We start from the raw sequence: 23604 nt of genomic DNA, 5'->3' as shown, positions 1-23604 counted from the left end.
TGGAAAGAGAAATACAGGAACTCGAGAGGATGCATAAGGAGAATGGAACAAATAAGGTGGCCAGGAAACTAGCACATGCGAGAGGCCAACTTAAACAGTTAACTAATAGGTCGGTGGAGAGCACCCTTCTAAGGAGCAGGCAGAGGTTCCATGAGGAAGGGCAAACTGCATACCTAGCAGGCTGGGAAGGGTAACCCATAACCTGCTAAGAGGTGCAAAGAGCAATAATGCGATTAAAGGCAAACAAGAGCCTGGGGGAAGATGGGCTAACAGCAGCATTCTACACGACATTCCGCAAACTGCTCGCCAACTATCGGACTATCATCCGCACCTTATTGGCCCACAGTCCCTTCTTTTGGGCCAATAGAGAGCCGGCAGGCTCAAGCCGGCCCACTTCCAAAGGCACACTGCACAAGGCGGTGCATCCTGTCGTGAGCCTGTCTGGAGCCTCTCGAGCCCAGAGCCACGATTCCTTGCCCCCTCCGCACCCGCTCCCCACATCGTCTGGCTCTTATAGCCAGGCCCTCTCCGCTAGCACCCCACGGCAAAGGTAGAGGGCAGGAGCCCTCCCCCCCCCGTAGAAGCTACATCGCATACACTACTGCCGCCTACGACCCACGAAGACACAAGGCGCAGGACTCGCCTGACCTTGTCCCTCACTGTGCCTGACCTAGGCATGCCGGGCGCATTACGGCGCCATAACGAGGCTTAGCCTCGCTAACCGCGGCATTATTTGAATCCGCACATCCGCCGGCAGGCGGGGACGCCGGCGCATCCGAAGGCCATACAAAGGCCTTTTCAGCACATTAGAAGCGTGGCCTACCATCTCGTCCTACCCGCCCGAGGATATCTTGCTACGAACCCGCACTCTGCAAGGACAGACCCACACAAGCACGGTAAGCCCGCGGTCCCCTCTCCGGCACCTCTAGCTGATTCTCTGATAACTGCACGCTATAGACTTATTCGGCACTCTTCAACAAAGGCCCTATGCAACCCCTGCTGTACCTCGATAGCAGAGCTGCCTAACCTTCTACCCTGACCCTGCAGATCTACTGCCTAAGACTAACCTATCATCAGACTTCACACGATCTGCGCCCTATTCTGTGTTGTGCCTTATGGTCGCCAATAGACCACAATTGACCTATGCCTATTTGTGTTGTGCCTTATGGTCGCCAATAGACCACAATTGACCTATGCCTATTTGTGTTGTGCCTTATGGTCGCCAATAGACCACAATTGACCTATGCCTATTTGTGTTCTGCCTTATGGTCGCCAATAGACCACAATTGACCTATGCCTATTTGTGTTGTGCCTTATGGTCGCCAATAGACCACAATTGACCTATGCCTATTTGTGTTCTGCCTTATGGTCGCCAATAGACCACAATTGACCTATGCCTATTTGTGTTGTGCCTTTTGGTCGCCAATAGACCACAATTGACCTATGCCTATTTGTGTTCTGCCTTATGGTCGCCAATAGACCACAATTGACCTATGCCTATTTGTGTTGTGCCTTTTGGTCGCCAATAGACCACAATTGACCTATGCCTATTTGTGTTGTGCCTTATGGTCGCCAATAGACCACAATTGACCTATGCCTATTTGTGTTGTGCCTTATGGTCGCCAATAGACCACAATTGACCTATGCCTATTTGTGTTGTGCCTTTTGGTCGCCAATAGACCACAATTGACCTATGCCTATTTGTGTTGTGCCTTATGGTCGCCAATAGACCACAATTGACCTATGCCTATTTGTGTTGTGCCTTATGGTCGCCAATAGACCACAATTGACCTATGCCTATTTGTGTTGTGCCTTATGGTCGCCAATAGACCACAATTGACCTATGCCTATTTGTGTTGTGCCTTATGGTCGCCAATAGACCACAATTGACCTATGCCTATCTGTGTTGTGCCTTATGGTCGCCAATAGACCACAATTGACCTATGCCTATTTGTGTTGTGCCTTATGGTCGTCAATAGACCACAATTGACCTATGCCCACTCTGTGCTACTGCAGATAGGACTTCACCAGATTTGCGCCCTGACCTGTGCCTGGCCCTAGGGTTGTCATTAGGCATAACACTGCCCTAGCTACTTTATATACATCATTGTGCTTCTAGCTGCCCTGACACACTTAGGTGACACTTCCCAGCTAGTTCTCCACACTTGCCTAGTGTAGCCTCTCTCCCTAGCTCAAAGGGTTTACACACACTGCCTTTCTAGCACCTATTCAGTCAAGACTTCACCTCCAATTCCACTTAAAATACGTCTACCTACCATAAGTTTACACGCCTCCATCCTCATCCTCCTGAACCTCGCTACTTATTGTAAGATGGCACCACAACTGTCCACACTGCCCCCTCCTTCTAGCCTCACCAACCAGACTCCACCCCTTACAGAGCCAGCCAACTTTCTGCTACTACCTAGTCTCCCCCGTACTACCATAGACAGAAACCTAACACTTAGAGCTAGACTAGCCAAAATTTATGAGCCACTGGCCCGATCGTTGCCTACCTTACATAAATCCTCTAAGCAGTCGACCCAACTCAGCCCCAATATTAAAACTGCTAACTTACATCACAACCACACTTCCAGCCCCATACTCATACACCCTTGCCAGAGTACACCTGGACCTACCCAAGATAAACGACACACAAGTACTACTGAAAACACAACTACCACTACAAACACAGTCAGCCCTAAAATCAAAGGAGCCTTGATCAATGCTAGATCCTTAGTAGCACATGCTATAGAAATAGCAGACTTGATCCTCAAAGACGACCTAGACTTCCTGGCTATCACCGAGACTTGGTTACATCCTGCAGCAGGCCCCATGATCATGCTAGCAGTCCCAGATAAGTACACCATCCTGAGGCAAGATCGCCCTAACTCCAGAGGAGGCGGTGTCGCTATTATACATAAACTCGGCCTACCCATGAGACTTGCTACACTCAACACTGTCCAATCCTGCGAAAACCTGTCAGTCAAAGTCCCACTCAACAACACCCAAACACTTACCATACACCTAATTTACCGTCCGCCAGGACCCATCAGCACCTTCGATGAAGACCTCAACGCCATCTTAACTAGCAATCTTAAAACCTCATCTCAAGTCCTCACCTTGGGGGACTTCAACCTAGGCTACAACGACCCAGCAGACCCTATATCCAATTCTATTGCCACCACCCTTACTGAACTAGGCTTCGCGCAAAGAAGCATGGCCCCCACTCACTCGAAAGGCAGAATACTCGATTGGGTGGCTGATTACAACTGTGTAGCAAACATCACCAATATCTCACCGTTAATCTGGTCCGACCATCACCTAGTCTCGTTCTGTCTAACCACCGATAGACCTACACCTACTCCTACCACAACAGCCCCACCTATTCTTACCAGAAACAAGAAAAACATTACCGCAGGAAGACTCTTCCCGAACCTTCTCCCCATACTTGATTCACTTCCGGACAACACAGACCCAGAGATCCTAGTGGAGGAATATAATAAAGCCATGGCAACAGCACTGGACCTTATCGCCCCTCTCAAACTCAGACCCAGCAAACAGAAATCACACCTCAACAAATGGTATACACCATTCCTCAAAAATTTGAGGCAACAAAAGAGAAACTGTGAGACTACTTGGAAAAAATGTCCTTCAGCTGCTAACAAACTCAATCTATCTAAAATAACTGCACTCTACAAAAAAGAAATTTATATAGCCAAACGAACTTCCTTTGACTCTCGCATATCATCTGCCAAGTCCAATATGAAAGAACTCTTTTCCATTCTTAAAGAAGTCGAAACCCCCATACTACCCATTGATACCTGCACCAAAGATAAAAACTGGTGCTCAGAAATTCAGAATGCCCTGGCCAATAAGATCAAGACCCTCCAAACTAAAATCTCTAGCAAAAAAGCGACCTTAAAAGACTTGCCCCCCTCTAGGAGACCAGACAAGTGCGCAACCACAGACCCCACCCGCTTCAAATTTTCAAGTCAATACTCTCGACATAGAAAAAATTATCCTGTCCTTGAAACCCTCTAACTGCCAGGGAGACCTTTGCCCAGCACAGCTTATCAAAGACGCTGCTCGTGATCTTTCACCCTTCATTACGAAACTGATCAACGCCTCTTTCACCACTGGCTCCATCCCCATGAATCTAAAACAATCCTGGGTACTTCCATTACTGAAAAAACCCACTCTTGACCCAGCCATACCTACCAATTACCGACCTATAACAACTGTTCCCTTTTTACTAAAAATCCTGGACAAGGTCGCCTACGTTCAAATACAGAGACACCTCGAAGAACACCACCTGTTAGGATCCAGACAATCAGGATTCCGCCCACTACACGGGACTGAGACTGCACTCATCGACTTGAAAGCTCAGATTGACACACTCAGGGACAAAGGACAAGTTGCCTTGCTCCTCCTCCTTGACCTTTCTGCTGCTTTCGATCTGGTCGACCATTCTGTCCTATGCTCACATCTCCACACAGCAGCACACTTCTCGCCCGAGGCCATCTCTTGGATCACCTCATTCCTTAACGGTAGGACTATGAGGGTCTTCTCGCCCACAGCTGCAGCAGATCCCATACCCATCACCTGTGGTGTACCACAAGGCTCCTGCGTCTCCCCTACACTGTACAACATATTTACCAAGCCCCTTTTCGATGATTTGGATCATCTTGGTATCACCTACACTAATTATGCAGATGATACTCAGATCCTCCTTCCGCTTTCTGGAGATTATGGAAAGGATTTGGCCTTGCTAAATAGGGTGTACATCACCATCCAGGCATGGATGGCCACCCACGGACTATGCCTGAATGATGAGAAAACAGAGCTTATCATCATGGGCACAACACACAGTCTAAGGAAACTCAGCCCGGCCTACAACTCTTTCAAGATAGATGGGAACAACATTAAAGTTGGACAGGAGGTTAAAACTTTGGGCTTCTACTTAGACTCTACCCTCTCCTTCAAAAGACAATTGAGTTCACTGGCATCCTCATCTGCATACACGTGCAAACTTATCCGCTCAGCTAAACCATTTCTGTCAGATACCAGCTGTCTTACAATCGCTAGAGCCCTTATACTATCCCGCCTTGACTACTGTAATGCCCTTTACCTGGGATCCTCCATGGCTACCACTAGCAAGATACAAACTCTCCAGAATAATGCCCTGAGAGCAGCTCTAGGTATCCCCAGAAGAGAGCATATATCAGGACTCAGTCAACAGAACAATTGGCTCTCCACCAGAGATAAAATTCTCCTAAAAACGGCTTCACTCACCTACAAATCCCTTAACAATGCCGCCCCGATCTACCTGATCAACAGGTTCCAGAGACAAATTTCCGCGAGACCCCTCAGAACGGCTTACAAAGACTGCCTCTCTATCCCAAATTATAAACTTGCCACCATAGGAGGTAACAGCTTCCCGGTAAAAGCAGCCAAACTTTGGAACTCTTTGCCCCCTAACTTTAGAGCAGACATGCCCTACCTGAACTTCCGCTCTAAGGTCATCTCATGGCTGAAAATGAAGGACCTCCCAGACAACTAAATGCCAAGGTTACTCCCCATGTGATCCGCACTTGTATGCTTGCCACTCCTATTGTGTATATATTGTATATATTGATTGTTTTCTCTGCTGTTCTGTACATTCTCCCTACGCCAATTTGTACTTTTTACACCTTGTAACCAAGTTTCGCATATTCTTGTACATGCTGCGCCCTGATACCCCTGGGTATAACTGCGCATTATAAATAATAAACTAAACTAAACTAAAGCCCTTACAGAGTTATTTAATGACTTTTGCGAGAAGGGGTAAATATCAAAATCCATGAACATGGCACACATTACTCTCATCCCAAAGCCAGGGAAGAACCCACAGCTATGCTCCTCGTACCGCCCTATATCGCTCATTAATGTAGATGCCAAACTTTACGCAAGTATAATAGCAGTAAGATTAGAAGGGACTCTCCTGGATTTGGTAGCACAGGACCAAACGGGTTTTATTCAAGGTCGGAACATGTTCGACAATATGAGAAGGGTCCTACACATAATTGATAAGGCTGGAAGGGGTGGGGGCAGCGCCACACCTACCTGCCTATTAATGTTAGATGCCAAGAAGGCGTTTGACCACGTCAACTGTCCCTTCATGGAGTGAACACTCAGAAAGGTGGGAGTAGGACCGAATTTTTTTAGAATGATACAGGCTAATTATCAGAATCCCCAAGCTAAGGTTAAAGTGAATGGGTAATTAACCAGCTCGTTCTCGATAAGAAGAGAAACAAAGCAGGGATGTCCCCTCACCCCGCTCCTTTTCGGCCTGGTGATGGAACCCTTTGAGCGGCGGATAAGGGAGAATAGGGAGATCCGTGGGGTCAGGTGGGCAGAGGCGCACCTCAAAATAGGCCTGTTTGCCGACGTCGTGGTCCTGATGATCACAGAGCCCGAGATCTCACTACCAGCAATAATGGAGGAGATGAGGGCTTTCTCTGAAGTGTCTGGCTTCAAAGTAAACTTTGCAAAATTAAAGATCCTAAACCTATCAACCAGGGAGAGGGAAAGGAGGCAACTGGAAAACAATAACCCGTTCAGGTAGGCAACAGGACTATTTAGATATCTTGGTGTGAACCCGACGACTTCCATAATATGATGTATGATATGGCATTTATAATGCGCCTATACACAAGTGTTTCAAGGCGCGACGAGGCAAATAACAATTAGTTGGGTCAAACTACCCATCGCTGCTGATACGAATTAGGGCGGATCTAGCGAGGTGGAAAGGGTTGTACATATCATGGTTTGGAAGGATAGCTGCCGTCAAAATGAACGTGCACACTTGGCTCCTATATCTCTTCCAGGCGATCTCCCTGGGCTTCCTGTGGAGGCTGATGAAGGACATCAGCAGTGCATTATGGGGTTTATCTGGGAGGGGAAGAAGCAGAGGATAGGAAGGAAAATCCTATTCAGGAACAACACCCAGGGAGGAGTAGGCTGCCCTAATATAATTAAATACTTCAAGGTGGCACAACTGAGCGCTGTGGGGGAGAACAGAGACTCAAAAACACTGGATGTCCATGGTGCAAGTGGTGGCGGGGGAGCATCTTTGGAAAGTATTGGGGATGAGAAAGGAGGACAGGCCAGAGGGGCTAATGGGAAACCCAATCACTAGGAACACCCTGAAGATCTGAGATCACATAAACAAGAGGTTTAAATTGGCTCTGTGACAGTCACTGAGGACGCCCATTTTTGGAAATCCCGCCTTCCCATCAGGAAGGAACTATAACAGGTTTAAACAATGGGTGGAGGGAGGGATAAGGGAGATCGGAGACTGCACTTGAGAGCTAGGCCTAAGTATGGGGGACCTATTTGCTTATCAACAACTATGACACTGGACAATAGCCCCTGCAGTGATGGGAGGGGCCACATGGGAACAGACAGAGGGCCTCATCACGACTTTGGCGGTAACCCTTAAATCCGGCGGTAGTGCTATTACCGCCGGATTTAAGGGTCCGCCAAATCAGGGCTCTGGCGGATTTCGCCCCAGCTCTGAGCTGGGGGGAAATCCGCTGAACATTTGCGCTCATACCGCCGGCGGGAAATCCGCCGGCGGTATGAGCGTGAAATTTCCCCATTGAGCCCAATGGGGAATGGGGCATTCCCGAATGGGCTCAATGGGGAATGGGGAATACAATTACCGCCGAACTCGCTATTAGCGCCGGGGGGTTCGGCTGTAGGGAAGATAGCGCCGGCGCTAATAGCGCAGGCGTTACCGCCCAAGTCGTGATGAGGCCCAGAGTGGGAAAAGCTAATAACCACTATAGAGAGCAGCAGGGGGCTGATCCCGGAAATCTACAGGATTTTGATAAGCGGGCAGGAGGGGTGTGGGGGCACTGAGGGGCAAATGGAGAAGATAAGGGGAAAGGTACTCACAGACAAGGAATGGAATAAAGCCTTAAAGGGATGGCACACTTCATTCACCTCCGTACAGCACCATGAATTACAATACAAGCTGCTATACCATTGGCAGTATACTCCGGAGAGACTCCATAAAATGTACACCTCAATGTCGGCAGCGTGTTGGAGGGGGTGTGGGGAAGTGGAAACGATGGAACATATCGTTGGGGCGGCCCGCATCTTAAAGACTTCTGGCAGGAGGTGAAATCAAGAGTGTTTGGAATAATGGGAGTAGATCTGGAGCTTCATGGGGTAATGGTGCTTCTGTGCACTTTGCCTGAGGGGGAACAAAGAATGGGTGGGCGTGCTGTACCGCTATGGGCAAACTTAATGATGTCTGCAAAGCGATGTATAGTGAAACACTGGAAACAGAAGGAGCCGCCATACAATGGTACTATGCAAAATGGGACACGGTAGGTGTGGAGAAAATGACGGCAACAGTACGGGGGTCATTGAGGAACTTTAGCAAAGTTTGGTCCCCCTTCATAAATTACGCTATCAAGGACATTACACACCTATACATCCCAAAGAGACTGAGGGCGCAGGGGATACTAGAGGAGGAAGAGAACTGAGCTACAACTAACAGGACGCAAGGGTCTGCTTGCAGGAAACTTGTTGGGGGCTAGGTGGGAGGTGTGGAGGACAGGCGTTGCAGAGATTACAGTATATAATGTTGATTGAAAAATGTGCTATGCAAGAGATTATATGAAAATTTAAAGTTAATGACGTATGTAAACAATGTTGAGAAAATAAGTTTGGTTTTAAAATAATTAAACTGTCCATCCATAAGCTTTGTGTTATGTAGAGGGTATTGGTCGTTTTGACCGAATCTAATGGCTCGCATGAACCATTAGGTCTAAAAATGCTACCACCAAAGGTTCGAACACCAAAATTTCGATCCTTAGGTGGTAGCATTTAAAAAAAAAAAACGCGGGCTGCGGGCATCTCAACCCCCCCCCCCATCACCACGCTCACTATACTTTATAGTATAGTGAACTGGGGTTGCCGGGGCACCCCCACAGCCTTCCGTTAAAAAGAAAAGGACCCTGCAGCGCCGGTTCCCGATCACGGAAGTGAAAGGGAACTGGCGCTGCAGGGACCCAGCGTGAAGAAGAAGGTAAGTGGGGTTTGTTTATGTTGGGGGTGTGGGTGGGGTGTGTTTAGGGTGTGGTTGGGGTGTGTGTTATGGGTGTGTTGTGTGTGTGTGTGGGTGTGAGTATGCATGTGTGTTCGTATGGGAAGGGTGCAAACTTTTGGTAGTTCGCACCTTTCTCATTCGAACGTTCCGACCGCGGCTGAGTTTGCCGTGGCCGGAACTTGGAACCAATGTACAGTTAAAAAGAAAATGTGCATCGGCATGTACACGATTCCAAGAGTTCATCAATTTGCTTATTGGGAATATACATTTGCACAATTTGACATAAAGTGCCCAAGGATATGGTGGTTGTATACTCTCAAGATCATTTTAATTCCCCAACTCTCTTTTGTAAAAGCAATAGATTCCTGCTAACTGCTTTGCTGGCACCACTCATATAGACTTTTACTCTGTACATCTCCTTCAACAAATGTTTTTGCTTGTTTGTGATAGTACTACGATTTTCCCAAATATCCATTAGACCAAGCACTGCAGCTGTTTCCCCTAGAGGTTGGATACAAGAAAGTGAAGTTCCCAAGCTTTGGGAACTCCTGTTCCCTGCACACTATTTTAGGACTATAAACGCCAAACAATTCTTTATAAGGTATACATATAACATTTTGTAGAGAGTAAATGGTTAATCGTTGATCATTTATCAAAGAAATTCTTCTTGGCATCCAATTTTGTTGTCATGAAATCGACAAGTTTTAATGTAAAACAAAATCCAACGTGTGTTGAGAAAGAAATTCTCTTCTTTCAGGGGTTTATTCCTTAGCAAGTGCTGAAAGCATCAGAACGAACTGATGCAAGTAACGAGTTGCAGAAATCATTCAGTTATTACAGTTGTTTATAGTGTACACAATATTTTGAGTGCAGATGCACCGTGGGCTTGATAAGTCACCTCATATATGTAAAGTTCCAAATGAAATCTTGGAAGTGGGTGTATAACCAGTAGTCATTTCTTCTATACTTCTTGGAAAAAACAGAAGCATCTGTTAATAGAGAAGAAACCAATGTCTGGTTACTGTCCAAATGAATCTCACCAACAGCTGGTTAAGTGCTACAAGTTAACAAGTGGACTCCTTACCCATATACGGATCTTAGAGTCTCAAATAAAATTATGTCATGCTACCACATGGGTACTTCTGTGCACAAATCAAAAAATCCCTATCGGATTAAAACAGAGTAATGACCACTTAGTCATAGTGTACATGCAATTGTGATTGCCAATACGGATTCACACTAAAATCGGAAAAAGTCCTCACCTAATTATGTGTCTGGTGAGGATTGTGACCGGAAGATGTTGTCTCTAGGTTATTCCAATAGAAGTAGGTAAGGGGCATCAAGTGCCTAAATAGTGAAAAATAAGACGAGAAGGGCACTGTGACCTTAGTTTGCTAGACAAACCCACAATGTCACACTACTGCATGGGAGCTTTAGTGCATAAATCAACAAATCCCTCTTGGGGGGAAAAAAGTGATGAAAAAACCACTAAGTCCTAGTATAAAAACAATTTTGGTTGCCAATAAGGATACAATAAAATTGGAATAAGACCTCGCCTAATGATGTGCCGGGTGAGGGATGTAAACCAAAGCTGTTTATTCTAAGGTATTCCAATAGAGGTAAATAAGTGGCACCAAGTGCCTAAATAGTTAAATAGTGAAAAAATAAGACAATGAGGGAACTGTGTCAATAGTTTGCTAGACAAACCCGTAATGTCATGGATTGTTCAGTCTATGTATTAAAGTGGTTTCAGCTAGATAACTCTTGGGTCTGCAGAGCCCCAAGAGAAATTCAGCCGCCTCCAGCACCAACAGAAATGCCTGTTCACGGCGGCTCAAGATAGCTGCCATTTTAGTCAATGTGCACAGCAACGCAAAGATGTCATTATGTCTCCTGTTGCATGCGATAATGTGAAAGAAGCAGAGCTCTAGCCCCACTGAATCCAATATGTAGTTGTAGAAGTCAAAAATCACCAATAGTTGGTGAGTAACTAAGAATCAAGCAGTTAATCATTTAGGCAATGCTGCGTGCTGTAAAGATAGAAGTGACATGTCACTATAAGAGAAGCAATGTCATCCATGTAAACAAATAGCAAGTGCCACCATTTTAGTCGATGTGCACGGCAACGCAATGATGTCATTCCGTCTCTTGTTGCGTACAATATTGTGAAAGAAGCAGAGCTCTAGCCCCTCAAATCAAATGTGTACTTGTAGAAGTCAAGTCACCAATAGATGGTGAGTAAATATGCATGAAGCAGCTAAATGTTTAGGTAATGCTGCGTGCTGTTGAGATAAAAGTGACTGATGTTGCTACAAGAGAAGCTATGTCATCCATGTAAACAAATAGAAAGTAGTGAGGAACCTGTGGGCATTCTCCCATCTGTTCCCTGTAAGGGAGTCATGATATCACAAGTATGACACTGACACAATAGATTCAATTTCAAAACCTTTATTCAATTTCCGGGGTTTGGAAAAACTCCTACTTTGCCCTACAGCTAGGATGGGAGTAGTCTCTTCCATCAAATAATAAACAAAACACAGTCCTAGTCAGTCCTGGTCAAATGAAAGATGGCCTATAGTAACAAAACCAAATGCCTGCTCTATCTCTTATACAAAACGTGTGTAAAGGGGAATATGTATGCAAAGGAAAATCAGCGCTGTACCATAAAGAATCAATGTGGCTGAGTTCGCTCTCCTTCCCACGTTAGACAGCACACAGTCAGGTGGTCCACATACACAGGATGATGCGCTCTGGCTCAGGTTCTCAAAACAAAGGCATTTCAAAACGTGGATCGAGGCCCGCTTGGCCTTCCATGTAAAATTCACTTATTCCAGCTCTCAAACGTTCCTTCACAGCTCAACAAAAAGTTCACACAGGTCTCCCTCCGCTGGACTCGGATCTTTCAATCACAGCACTTGCAGGGGTTTCCTTCCCCGAGTTTAATTCACCTTCTTTAGGGGTTCTCTTACCCTAATTGATCACACTTTGTCTCCCTATGTCGGATTCAGACCTTTTCCTAATGTCGAAGACTTTCGAATGTGCGAGGCTTCTGCAATAGACTTCCACAGGTCCACTACGGCTTTCCCTTTAGCTCAGACTCTTTTGTTATTTGCCCTCTCTTGGTCTCGGTAGTTCAGTATCACAAGCACACAAGTTCAACTTTCACCTGTTCACTTCCCCTTTGTTTGGGGTTATTATTCATGATCGTTAGCATTTTTAGAGTGTATTCACTTTGTTGCTTTATAACAAAACAATTCACCTTTCTCTGAGACTTTGGAGTGGGCTACTTTCTCTCGCAGGACCACTCCGTTACTCAGTATCGTTGGCTTTACAGTTATCGGTAATTAAAAGTTCCCCTCAGGTCTGCCTTAATTTCGTGTTTCATTCACACGCATGCAGCCTTTAATTGTGAGATATACTGTTGCACTTTCAATCTTGTCTGAACACACACTGACCTTTCATGTCGCTTGCCAACTCACCGGCTGTGTGCATTCCTTTCTTGTCTTTACTGTTTAATTTCACGAGTCAAGGTTAATACCACAGGCTTGGCCTCGCCTCCCCAACTCTGTTGTTCACCCAGGAGGGTCTCGGGCATCCTGGAAACACAATGCAGTCTTCTTGTCTGGATTTGGCATTTTCCACATATCTTTCACGGCTCTTCAGGGGCAGCGACCTCCTGCAGGGATCTCCAGGGATTCTCTACCCTTTGCTCTCGTCCCTCTCTGTCGCCCTGCTCCAGTAGGCTCACCCTTACCCGGAAGTTCTGCTCCTTCTCGTGTTCCGCCTTGCTCTGAGTGTCTGTATGTTCCGTTTTTTATCCATGTGGGGAGAGCTAATGGGTATCCGTTGTATGCAATTAAAGCCAAATACCTGACTTTGCCTGACCCGATTAGCGGGACATGTCCACTGAAATGTGTAAGGGTTAGCCTCTTTACTATGTCGCCCTCTTCCTTGGCCCATTGTTTGTGTAGAAAAGGGGGGAGGTGGGACGTTGGAGGATCCTATAAAATAGGATAAGTCATGGGTACGGGAAAAGGAGGAATACCACGTCTCACCATTGGTTGCCTCACCCCCACTCCCTGAAGAACCCTCACCCAGGTGATCCTCCCGCACTGGTCCATGCCCAGGGTCTGGATCCAAAGGCGATGGCCTTGCCCTGGCCACCTGAAAGAGAGATCCCAGGGGACTAGCAGGCGAGACACCCTTGGTTTCTCACATCCCCTTGGGTCTTCCACTCAGGTGGCCAGTGAAAGGCCATCACTTTTGTATTCCAGCCCAGGTGGCGGATATGCGAGGGAGGATCACCTGGGTGGAGGGACCCTGGGGAGTGGAGGGAAGATGCATTTAGGTAAGGCATGGTATCTCCCTTTCCCTTGTCAGAATACACCCAACCCTCCCCCTACCTTTGTACGTTATTATCAGTCTTAGTCTCTCTCTCTCTCTCTCTCTCTCTCTCTCTCTCTCTCTCTCTCTCTCTCTCTCTCTCTCTTTCTCTCTCTCTCCCCCCCACATTCATGTTCCTTTAAGACTGGGACGAGGAAGAGGCATCTAGGAATAAAGCACACTTCCATTTGTGCACACCACTTTGATACTGAGACGAGGAAGAGGGCTGTGGAGCACCAATGCAATGGTCAGGCATGTCCCAATATTAAAGTTAACTATGGTCAGGCAAAGGACTTGCATCTGCAGCCCATTGAGAGGGTACAGATGCATAAAAGGAGGGACCAGCGAGAAATAAGGCGAAACCCGCCTGGGGAGAAGCACACAGCAATCCGACGAGGAGTAGGCTGGAGAGGAGCCGGTGAAAAGGACGCTGTTCCTTACAGGGGAGCGAGAAGGGCTCAGGGCCCTGCAGATCCCGTGTCTGTGTGTCCACAGATGGAGCTATGGGACACAGAAGACTCCAATGCGTAGCAGACTGCAGCAGCAAGGTTCGGAAGACTCCCAACAAGTAAAAGAGGAGTGAGAGAACACCAGAGAAGAAACCGAAAGCACCCGGAGGAGCGGCCGTACACTGGTGAGTGACAGAGAGGGAACACTCATGCCGGGGCGCTCTAGAGGCTTAATTTAGGCAGAGCAAAGATGCAGATCGGATGAAAACTTGTAATGAATGGGTCTGGAGACCGAGTGGAAGAACATTTAATACGGTGCACACTGCAAAGTACTTTTTGAATGATTGAATACCAAACTAAGGAAAAGATATGCAAAGTATATGAAAATACTGCACGAGTGAAAAGAAAGTGATGTGCATTTATGAATACAGTGAAAACAAGCAACAAGCATTGATGGACAATGTACAAGTATAAACAAAGTGAAAGCCAGTAAAAAGAGCTTGTGAACCAAGTGAGATACAAATGATGAGCACAATTGGATAGTGTGAAAGGAAGGTGGCGACAAGGAATAAAACCCACGAGTTGGGTGAATGTCACCCTGTAGCAGAGTCAAGAGACTGCAAGAAAAAACAGAATTGAACATGGAGAAATGACACAGGTTCAAAGAGGAAGCCTTTGTTGACGAGCAAGTCCAATGAGAGCAAGTAAACATAACCAAGTGCCAAAGGTTATCTTGCATGACCTGCAATGGGTGGACCGTGTGGTCCGACAACTGCACCTAGGCTGAGTAACCCAACTTGGAAAGTTAAGATGCTGAAGCTGTTTTGCCTAACAGGTGTTAAAGTGATTAAAGAAATAAGCAAGTGTCTTTTGGAGAGCCAACAGTGCTACATTGTGTCAAAGCCCAGAGTCTGTCTCTGCTGTCAATTGCCTGGAGGCAAACATTCTTTCACAAATACTCCGCTCCCTAGTGGAGCATTGCCAAGTGGGTGCAGGGTGTTTTGGAGAGCTAATAGTGCTACATCGTTGCACAGCTGAGATTTTTTCTATGCTGTTAATTGCCTGGAGGCGGACTTTCTTTCACAAATACTCAGCTCCCTAACAGAGCGTTGCAGAGTGTTTTGTGTTCTGTGGCTCTGCGTACTGACTCTCTGGAAAGGTTTTGCTTACTCCAGTATGTTTTGAAAATCTTGTCAAGATTGAAGACTGCAACTGTAAGTGCTTTTCCCTCTGTCTCTGTTAATATAACTTCTAAAGGAGCTGGGTCCTACCGCTTGAAAATAACAGGCAAACAAGGTGACAATGCTCTCTGTCTAATGAGTGGACAGTATTTGTTATATTCTAACTGTGGGTAGTGGTGTCTACAGGGTTACGTGAATTTTCCTTTACCGCTGGAGCCAATTACCTGCAGTCCTCTTTTCCTGGTGAAAAGTTTTCATCAAGGAATGGCTCCAATGTCATCACGCACCGGCTTGAGAAGCCAGTCACGACCTGCTTGTTTTAACCAGCAGGCGATTTCAGCAAGCAGTACCATAATACGTTATCAATCCAGTGTTTTTCATGCCCCTGAGGGTTCTGGATCAACTGCCTATCCAAATGAGTCCTGATCCAAAGGAAGGAGGAAACAATCCTTTAAATCTGTTTACTCTGCATAAATCCAGTCTTCAGCCAACTTTATCACCTGTAGCGTGTCAGAGGATTACTGACTATTTTCCTAAGTCCTCGGGCACTAGTACTGAAATTATATCTATTGTGCCAATTAGAGTGATCGGTACGCTGGACTGCACGCAAATGAATGACTTGAACGATCTGAGTATCATGGAGTATGCAGATTCAATGATTCAGGGAAATTAATATTGTGCAGTAGAGAGCATGGCCCAACAAACCTGCGATGTGTCCCCTACTGACCTGAGTAATTTTTGGGAACAAGTTGTGGGACACCAAAACCCTTAGAAGAGGATGATTTGCAAGATGACGGCGCTATTCATCACACCCTAAGGGAGGTTGATTAACGAATATTTCGAAGGGATTGTGTCCTCCGACGTATTCCACATCTATGACTTGTAATGTCCACAGCTGTACACTTCGAAAACCTTACAGCAGAGGGCGTCTTGTGTCGATGGCGTCGAGCCGATGTCCCTCAAGGTTAAACGTCACCGGATGTTATATATAGGACGCACAGTGCCCGTTGCCTCAGTTCTGTTTTTATCCGACAGCAAAAGTTTATACTTCGTGAAACTCTGCGCTTTGTGGATTGATCGATCTCTTATGATGTCTTATTTCTTCGACCCCTCTGACTCCAAGGTCCGGGTTCAAGACTTGCCGGGAATGCAAGTCCAAGATGTCGTTGACCGACCCGCACCGTATTTGCTTATGGTGCCTGGGTGAGTCGCACAACACCGACGACTGCTCTAAATGCCAGTCTCTAACAGCCAAGGCCTTGCGTGAAAGAAAGGGGAAGCTCCGTGCAGGTAAGCCCTCAAAGTCCCGTAAATCCGGATCAAAGTCTAGGGTTTCCACCGACGACTCGAGGGGCGACTCTCTGCATCGGGGGGGGAAGCTCAAGGTTCTCGGTCCCGGAGTGGTTCCCACCATTCCTCGTCCTCGCGGCACTCTCGGAAGCGCCGGCACCAATCGCCTTCCCTGTCCTCTTCGGAGGATGGTGCCGTGTGTAAGGTAGCCTGTCCCATGAAGTCCTCGACTCCGGAGGAGTGGGTGGCTTTTAAAGAACAAATGTTGGCAATTTTCCAGTGGCAAGGCACGGTTCCTGTCGCACCTTCTCACGAAGCCGGAAGAGAATGTTCTCGATCCGCGGCTCGCGAATCACACCGGGAACCCTCGAGGTCCCGTGCGGACAAGAGCAGTCGCAAGAGACATGTGTCCAGGTCTCGGTCCTTGTCCCCTGCAGGACCGTTGCAGCCTGTGGAGGTACCGACGCAGGAGTCCACTCCCTCGGCGCCAGCCCAGTCGGATTCGGACGATGCTTTACCGTCCTATCAGCTCACGCCTGTGGCGGCGTCGACACAGAAGTTCTCAGTGTCAACACCCGCGGCACGGATTCCGGCTTCGAAGCCCTTGGCGGGCTCGACGTCTATGTTCTCGATGCCCTCGGCGTCAATGTTTTCGATGCCTTCAGTGTCGAGGCCCTCGGTGCCATCAGCGTCGAGGCCTTCGGCGCCCTTGCCGTTTTTTTGGGGGTAATGTGTCTGAGGAGTTTCATGGGGCTTCCTCTATGCCTGGGAGGCCAGTATTGGGCCCCAGGCCCTCTTCTGTCACTTTGGCTGGGTTTTCTGAACCTTTGCCTGACATATTTGAAGAGAAGGAAAGGTCAGAGATTGAAGACCCTGCTTCTCAGGATGAGGCTCCGAGATTGTTGGCTGACAGTCCCTTGGAGGAGTTGCGGCTGACCCTCCATGATGCCATTGGCCTGGATCCTTCTCCGGAAGTTGAGTTTGGTAGGCCTGAGCCGGGGGCTCATGCAGACTCTTCCTACAGGCGGTTCATGTCTAGGGTTGCTGAATACCTGGGGTGGTCCAGTCCTCCTGAGGATTTTATTGAGGATGACCTTACTGACATCAATGACCAAGGTCACCCCTCTTACCCGGTATTGCCCTTCCATCTTACATTGCAAAAAAGGGTGTCATCGGCTTGGCAGGCCCCGGATTCACTTCCGGCGGTCAATAAGAATTTGTCGAAAAAGTACCGCCCATCTGTTAGTGACCCCAGCTATTTGTCTACTCACCCCACTCCAGAGAGTTTGGTGGTGCAGGCGGCTACGGCCACCTCGAGGCAGCAGGCGTACCCTACCATCCCTCTGGATAGGGACGACAAGCGCTTCGACGGATGGACTCGGAAGGTCTTTTTTTCAGGGAGCATGGCACTGAAAGCTGTCAACTCCACATGTGCCTTGGCAAGATTTACACACACTCTGTGGAACTGTGCGTCCTTAGCAGCTGAGCATATTCCCAAGGGGGAGGAAAAGGATGGCTTCCTAGCCCTCGTGCGTGACGGCAAGGATGCTATGTGTGAATCCCTTCAGTCGGGTTTGGACACGGCAGGCTGTGTCAGCCGGTCCATGACTGCGAGCACCGTCCTGCGCAGGTTTGCGTGGTTGCGGAAGTCGGGGTTTGCTCCTGATGTGCAAGCCCGTCTTCTGAACATGCCCTTTGATGGCGTTCATTTATTTGGCAGCAAGGCTGACAAGAGCCTTGAGGGGTTGCAGACCTCCAAAGCTGCATCAAAGCCTTTGAGCGCTGCAGTACGTCAACCTCTGCCATTTTTTCGTTTTATGAGACAGCAATGGAGGGGAGGTTCCTTTCGTTTCTACTCCTCGTTTGGTAGATCGAGAGGAGCTGCCAGTCAAAGGGTCCAACATAAGGGTACCCGTGGTGAACGAGCTCAGTCATGAGGCCATGTCACATGGTTCGCCAGTTGAGGGAAGACTTGTGCAGCATCTTGGAGAACGGCGTGCCATTACTTCAGATGTGTGGGTTCTGGATATCATAGCCCACGGCTACTGCCTTCCCTTCCTTCAGCGGCCTCACGACAATCCACCGGAGAAGCTCTCTTTGAAGTGTACGGATCCGCTCCTTGCGCAGGAAATCCTATCCCTGCTGGAGAAAGGTGCCATAGAACTGGTGCCTGTAGCGGAGAGGAAAGAGGGATGGTATTCCCCTTAATTGTTTATCCCCAAGAAAGACTGGGGATTGAGACCCATCATAGACTTGTGTTGGTTGAACAAGCTTCTAAGGAAGGACAAGTTCAAGGTGGTCATTCTTTCTCAAGTCCTTCAGGCCCTTCAACTTCAGGATTGGTTGGTGTCTCTGGACCTCAAGGATGCTTTCTTTCATGTGCCGATTCATCGCAAGCACAGGAAGTACCTGAGGTTCACGGATGGCGACTCGCACTTTCAGTTTCGGGTCCTGCCATTCGGATTGATCACCGCCCAAGGGTCTTCACCAAGCTGATGGTGGTTGTGGCAGCGTACCTCAGGAGAGGGGGGATTCACGTCGACCCCTACCTGGATGATTGGTTGATCAGGACGTGTTCTCCCGAGCAAGCCCTGGATCATCTATCCATCACCTGCCATTCCCTTCACAAGCTGGGCTCCTCCCTCAATTTAAAGAAGTCGCATTTGACAGTGCTCGACATGTCACCGGGGCAGTGTTCGCCTCCCCAGGTGAGGGCACATCACATTCTGCAGATGGTGGACAAGTTTCAACGTGCCCAGAGTCTCCCGGCTTTCGAATTCTTAAGGTTGCTCACCCTCATGGAGTCCTGCATTTTTTTGGTGCCAGAGGCCAGACTGCGGATGAGATCCCTGCAGTGGGCTCTCAAGATGCAGTGGACGCAGTTCTCTGGCAAGATGTCTGATCCCGTTCAGAGTCCGCTCTCGGTCGCCCAGGATGTTCTATGGTGGGCCGACAAAGGAAATCTGATGAAGGGGGCACTGTTTTGGCAACCGTGGCCAGAGGTGACGATCGTGACGGATGCATTCCTCACAGGATGGGGCGCTCATGCCAACGAGTTGACAGCCAGCAGCCCTTGTTCCCCATCGGAGTCCAGACTCCACATCAATCTGTTAGAGCTGAGAGGAAAACTGTCCTGATTATAACAGACAACACAGTGGCCATGCATTACCTAAACAAAAAGGGAGGGCGGCAGGGTCGCGCCCGTTGTGCCGGGAGGTGATGCAGCTCTGGTTCTGGGCCATCCAACAGGAAATCTCGATCTTGGCAGTTCATCTGGCCGGAGACGAAAACATGGCGGCGGACGCTCTGAGCAGGCAGAGCACGCTCTCTCATGAGTGGGAGTTGGCTCAGGAAGTCCTTTTGGAGATCTTTGCCCTTTGGGGAACCCTGCAAGTGGATCTCTTCGCCATCAGTGTCATCCGGAAGTGCGAGAGATTCTGCTTGCGGGAATTTCCAAGAGGAGCCTTAGGGGACACGTTCGTGGTGCAGTGGTCCTTCCCACTCTTGCATTCGTTTCCTCTGGTCCCCGTCGTTCCTCAGGTGTTGCGGAGGTTAGAGGTTCGGTTCCCGAATGATCCTCATTGCTCCGGATTGGGCCAGGAGAGCATGGTACCCGGCCCTTCTCGACATGTCCATCTTCCCTCCACGCCGTCTTCCCTACCAAGACAATCTGCTCTCATGGGAGGGGGGGGGTCAGGTTCTCCATCCAGAGGTCGGGTCTCTCAACCTTCATGCTTGGTATCTGAAAGGTTGAGATATAAGGATTGGGACCTCCCGGATGACGTGATGGAGGTGTTGCTTTCGACCAGGCGGCCCGCAACAAAATCCCTGTACCGTTGTCCTTGGCGAAAGTTCTGCGATTGGTGCAAGGGTCAGAATGTGGATCTTTTCCAGTGTTCCATTCCAATGTTGTCTTTTCTGCTTTCTTTAGCCCACAGGGGCCTTCAAGTGGGGTACCATTAAGGGTTACCTGGCGGGGCTGTCTACATTTAAGCACTCATCTGAAGAGTGGTCTTACTTTAAAATTCCTTTGGTTTGACCGTTTCTGAAAGGACTCTCTAATGTGTTTTCACCGTCCCCTTTCCAGGTGCCGGGTTGGGATTTGAATTTGGTTTTAAAGTTTCTGATGAGAGCTCCGTTTGTGCCCTTACATTCTTGTCCGTTGAGACTGTTGTCTTTTAAAACTGTGTTTTTGGTTGCGGTTATTTCCGCACGCAGGGTGAGTGAATTGCAGGCACTCTCTGCCAAGCCACCCTTTACTGTTTTCCACAAGGACAGGGTTGTCCTGCGGGTGCAACCTTCTTTTCTTCCAAAGGTTGTGTCTGAATTTCATTTGAGCCAGAAGGTGATCCTTCTGGCTTTTTATCCTCCCCGCATCCTGGTAAGGAAGAGGAGAGGCTCCATAGGTTGGATCCTAGGAGAGCTTTGAGCTTTTATCTTTCACAGATGTCCCGGGTCGGTCAAAGTGGACGATCAGCTCTTTGTAGGTTATGCTGAACACCGCTTGGGTCAGGCTGTTTCCAAACAGACCTTGTCCAGATGGATTGTTTTGACTATCACAGTGCTACCGGTTGGTGGGGAAGGACCCTCCGGTAGGCTTACGGGCTCACTCTACTGGGGTGTGGCTGCCTCCACTGCTCTACAAAGGGGTGTTCCTATTCGGAATATTTGTGAAGCAGCCACATGGGCCTCAGTCCATACGTTTGTAAAACACTATTCCCTGGACTCCATCCATGGGCAGGATTTGGCCTTTGGTAAGGCAGTCCTCTATTCAGCCATTTGATTGGGTACTCTTAAGTTTTACAGGCTAAATTCTTTCCCTCCTTTGTAGTGTGTTACTGCTTTGGGAGTCTGTCATAGATGTGTAATACCTCGGAGGACACAATCCCTTCGAAGAACAAGTTACTTACCAAACTGGTAACGTTCTTTCGATGGGATGTTCCTCTGACGTATTCCACATCGCCCTCCCAACCTGCCCCTCTGGATAATTTCCTCTGTGATTACAGCTTCCATTTCCGCAAGGCTGTAGACTGTTATACTGACAGGAGACTGGTGTCTCACGTTCTGGGGAAAAAAATAAACTGAACTGAGGCAACGGGCACCATGCGTCCTATATATAACATCCGGTGATGTCGAGCTTCGACGGAGGCCCTCGAGGGACATCAGCTCGACACAAGACGCCCTCTGCCGAAGTGCACAGCTGTGGACATTACATGTCATAGATTTGGAATACGTCGGAGGAACATCCCATCGAAAGAACGTTACCAGTTTGGTAAGTAACTTGTTTGTCTCGCGTATCCCACTGTGCCTGCACTTAATATGGTTCTTGGCTCCTTTGTCAACTTATACGATAACATTTGGAACGAAGTAAAGGCTCATACCGTGATTTTGAGTGCAATTAATGTCACCGTGGAAGATCTGGAATTGAATTTAGGGCACATTTCCCCAGATTGCTCATCCCAATATATGCCCTCCTGGTGATTTAGGACCAAATGTTCTTAATAATACCCCTATATTTCTTTGTGGCGAATCGTGTGAACCTGTGCTTAATCCAACTTCATGAACAGTTCCTGTTACTGTACGTGAGGAAGTCTTTGTCGTTAATGATAATATGGAAGCTGTGGTTCATCCTGTTTTACCCAAAGATGTTTCAAGAGCAACATATATTGGGAAGGAAGGGGGAAAAAATGGTAATAACCTCGACTAACTTGGGGTTTATACAGAAGAAGTCTAAATATCAAAAGTTGGTGAAAAGAAAAAATGTCTGTTCTCGCAAATTTTTGAGAAATCTTAGTATTCCAGAGTCCATGAAAAGGGCTCAAACCGGGCGAATAAAAGTTCCTCCAGTAATTACTCCGATATTCGAGGAATATATAAGCACTCAAACTACAGATACAGAAGTCAAAAGTGGCAAAACTCTAAAATTTCGAACCTTTTTGTGGACTTTCTTAAGAAGGAACGAGTATTAAATTGGATATAGGGATTCAAACTGATGTGAAACAGGTTAATTTTGAGGAGGGGAATGCCATGTACAATCATTCTCTAAACCCTTTAGGTCCAATGCTTTCCTGTCCCACCCCCTGTATTACGATGATAACTAATGAGCCTGTCCCTTTTTTGCTTTTTTGTCCACAAGCCTTTAATCGCACGATCCAGTTCTCATAATATGGTTGGATGTAGTTTGACTGGCACCTGGAAACACTTCTTCCGTATGGGCACCATACAAATGCTCAATAAATAAATAAAATCCCCTTTGAGTGATCCTCCGAATATTGGCTTTTTAAGCAAACGGTGTCAGCTGAAAAGTGTGAAAGCTAATCATTCTAGTGAGTTCCCGCACTGTGATAGGAAAAGGAGGGATACTCACATTAATGTGCCCATCCATCAGGCTTTTGAAAGGTAAGGTGGAACTAGTGTCCAACTCCGCCTTCCCGGTATAGAAAGTAATAAACCTTATAGTATATTAAGGCAGGCCAGATGTTTTGATGTAATAAAGAATGTAGACGAAAACATGTCCCTACGAAATTTAAATGTAAAAATCTCCTATAAGGCCACTGGCAGCAAGAGAATACTGCCGGTTAAACTAGTGGTCTCCAGCACACTGGTAGATAACTTTCCAGTCTGCTCGAAACTTAGCAATGTCCCAAAAATATTTTCTAAGATTCCAAGTGTGAGTCCCTTGTCCTTGGTTGATATTGAGACTGTGGAATTTCCCGACCGAGGAAAACAGATCGCTGTATACTCTATTTTGGCTCCAGACTGGTGAAAGATTTACTCAGAATGTGCAAATCAAAATATGCCTGGTTTTAAAATTAACCAATGGAGTGAGTGTGCTGGCGATAATGTGGGTTTGCAGTGAATATCAGGACAAATGCCATGATTCGAAGGCCTGAAATGACATCTCCTTTGTGGAATAGGAGCGGACGATGATGATATTGGTGCCTTTTGACTTTGTTTGCAATTGGGAAGATCTAAAGCTAGTCTTATGGAACACACGGGGGAGTTTATCTGTTGTCTAATGTTGATACATGGACACCCTTACGAGAGTCTAATTGCTTGCTTTTCCAAGAAGCATATCTTATTTGCCACCCACCCCCCTGTACTGGATGATTTCCAAGTCTTCTCTCAACCTGCTAAACTGAGTAGGGAGGGTCGGCATGCTGGGGGCCTAATTATTGCTATTGGCAGCAGTCTTGAGCTA

General features: G+C 47.5%; 1 protein-coding gene across 1 annotated transcript in view; it reads left to right on the top strand.

Moving 5' to 3' along the window:
* Positions 1–23604, top strand: part of C8H1orf50 (chromosome 8 C1orf50 homolog) — a 165607-nt gene that overhangs the window by 58759 nt on the left and 83244 nt on the right. The gene's annotated exons all lie outside the window — the stretch shown is intronic.

The sequence above is a fragment of the Ambystoma mexicanum genome, chromosome 8 (assembly GCF_040938575.1).
Source record: "Ambystoma mexicanum isolate Mex_15411 chromosome 8, UKY_AmexF1_1, whole genome shotgun sequence".
NCBI classification, from domain to species: Eukaryota; Metazoa; Chordata; class Amphibia; order Caudata; family Ambystomatidae; genus Ambystoma; species Ambystoma mexicanum.
The sequence above is the reverse complement of the archived record's forward strand: the minus strand, read 5'-3'. Positions and strand labels throughout refer to the sequence as shown.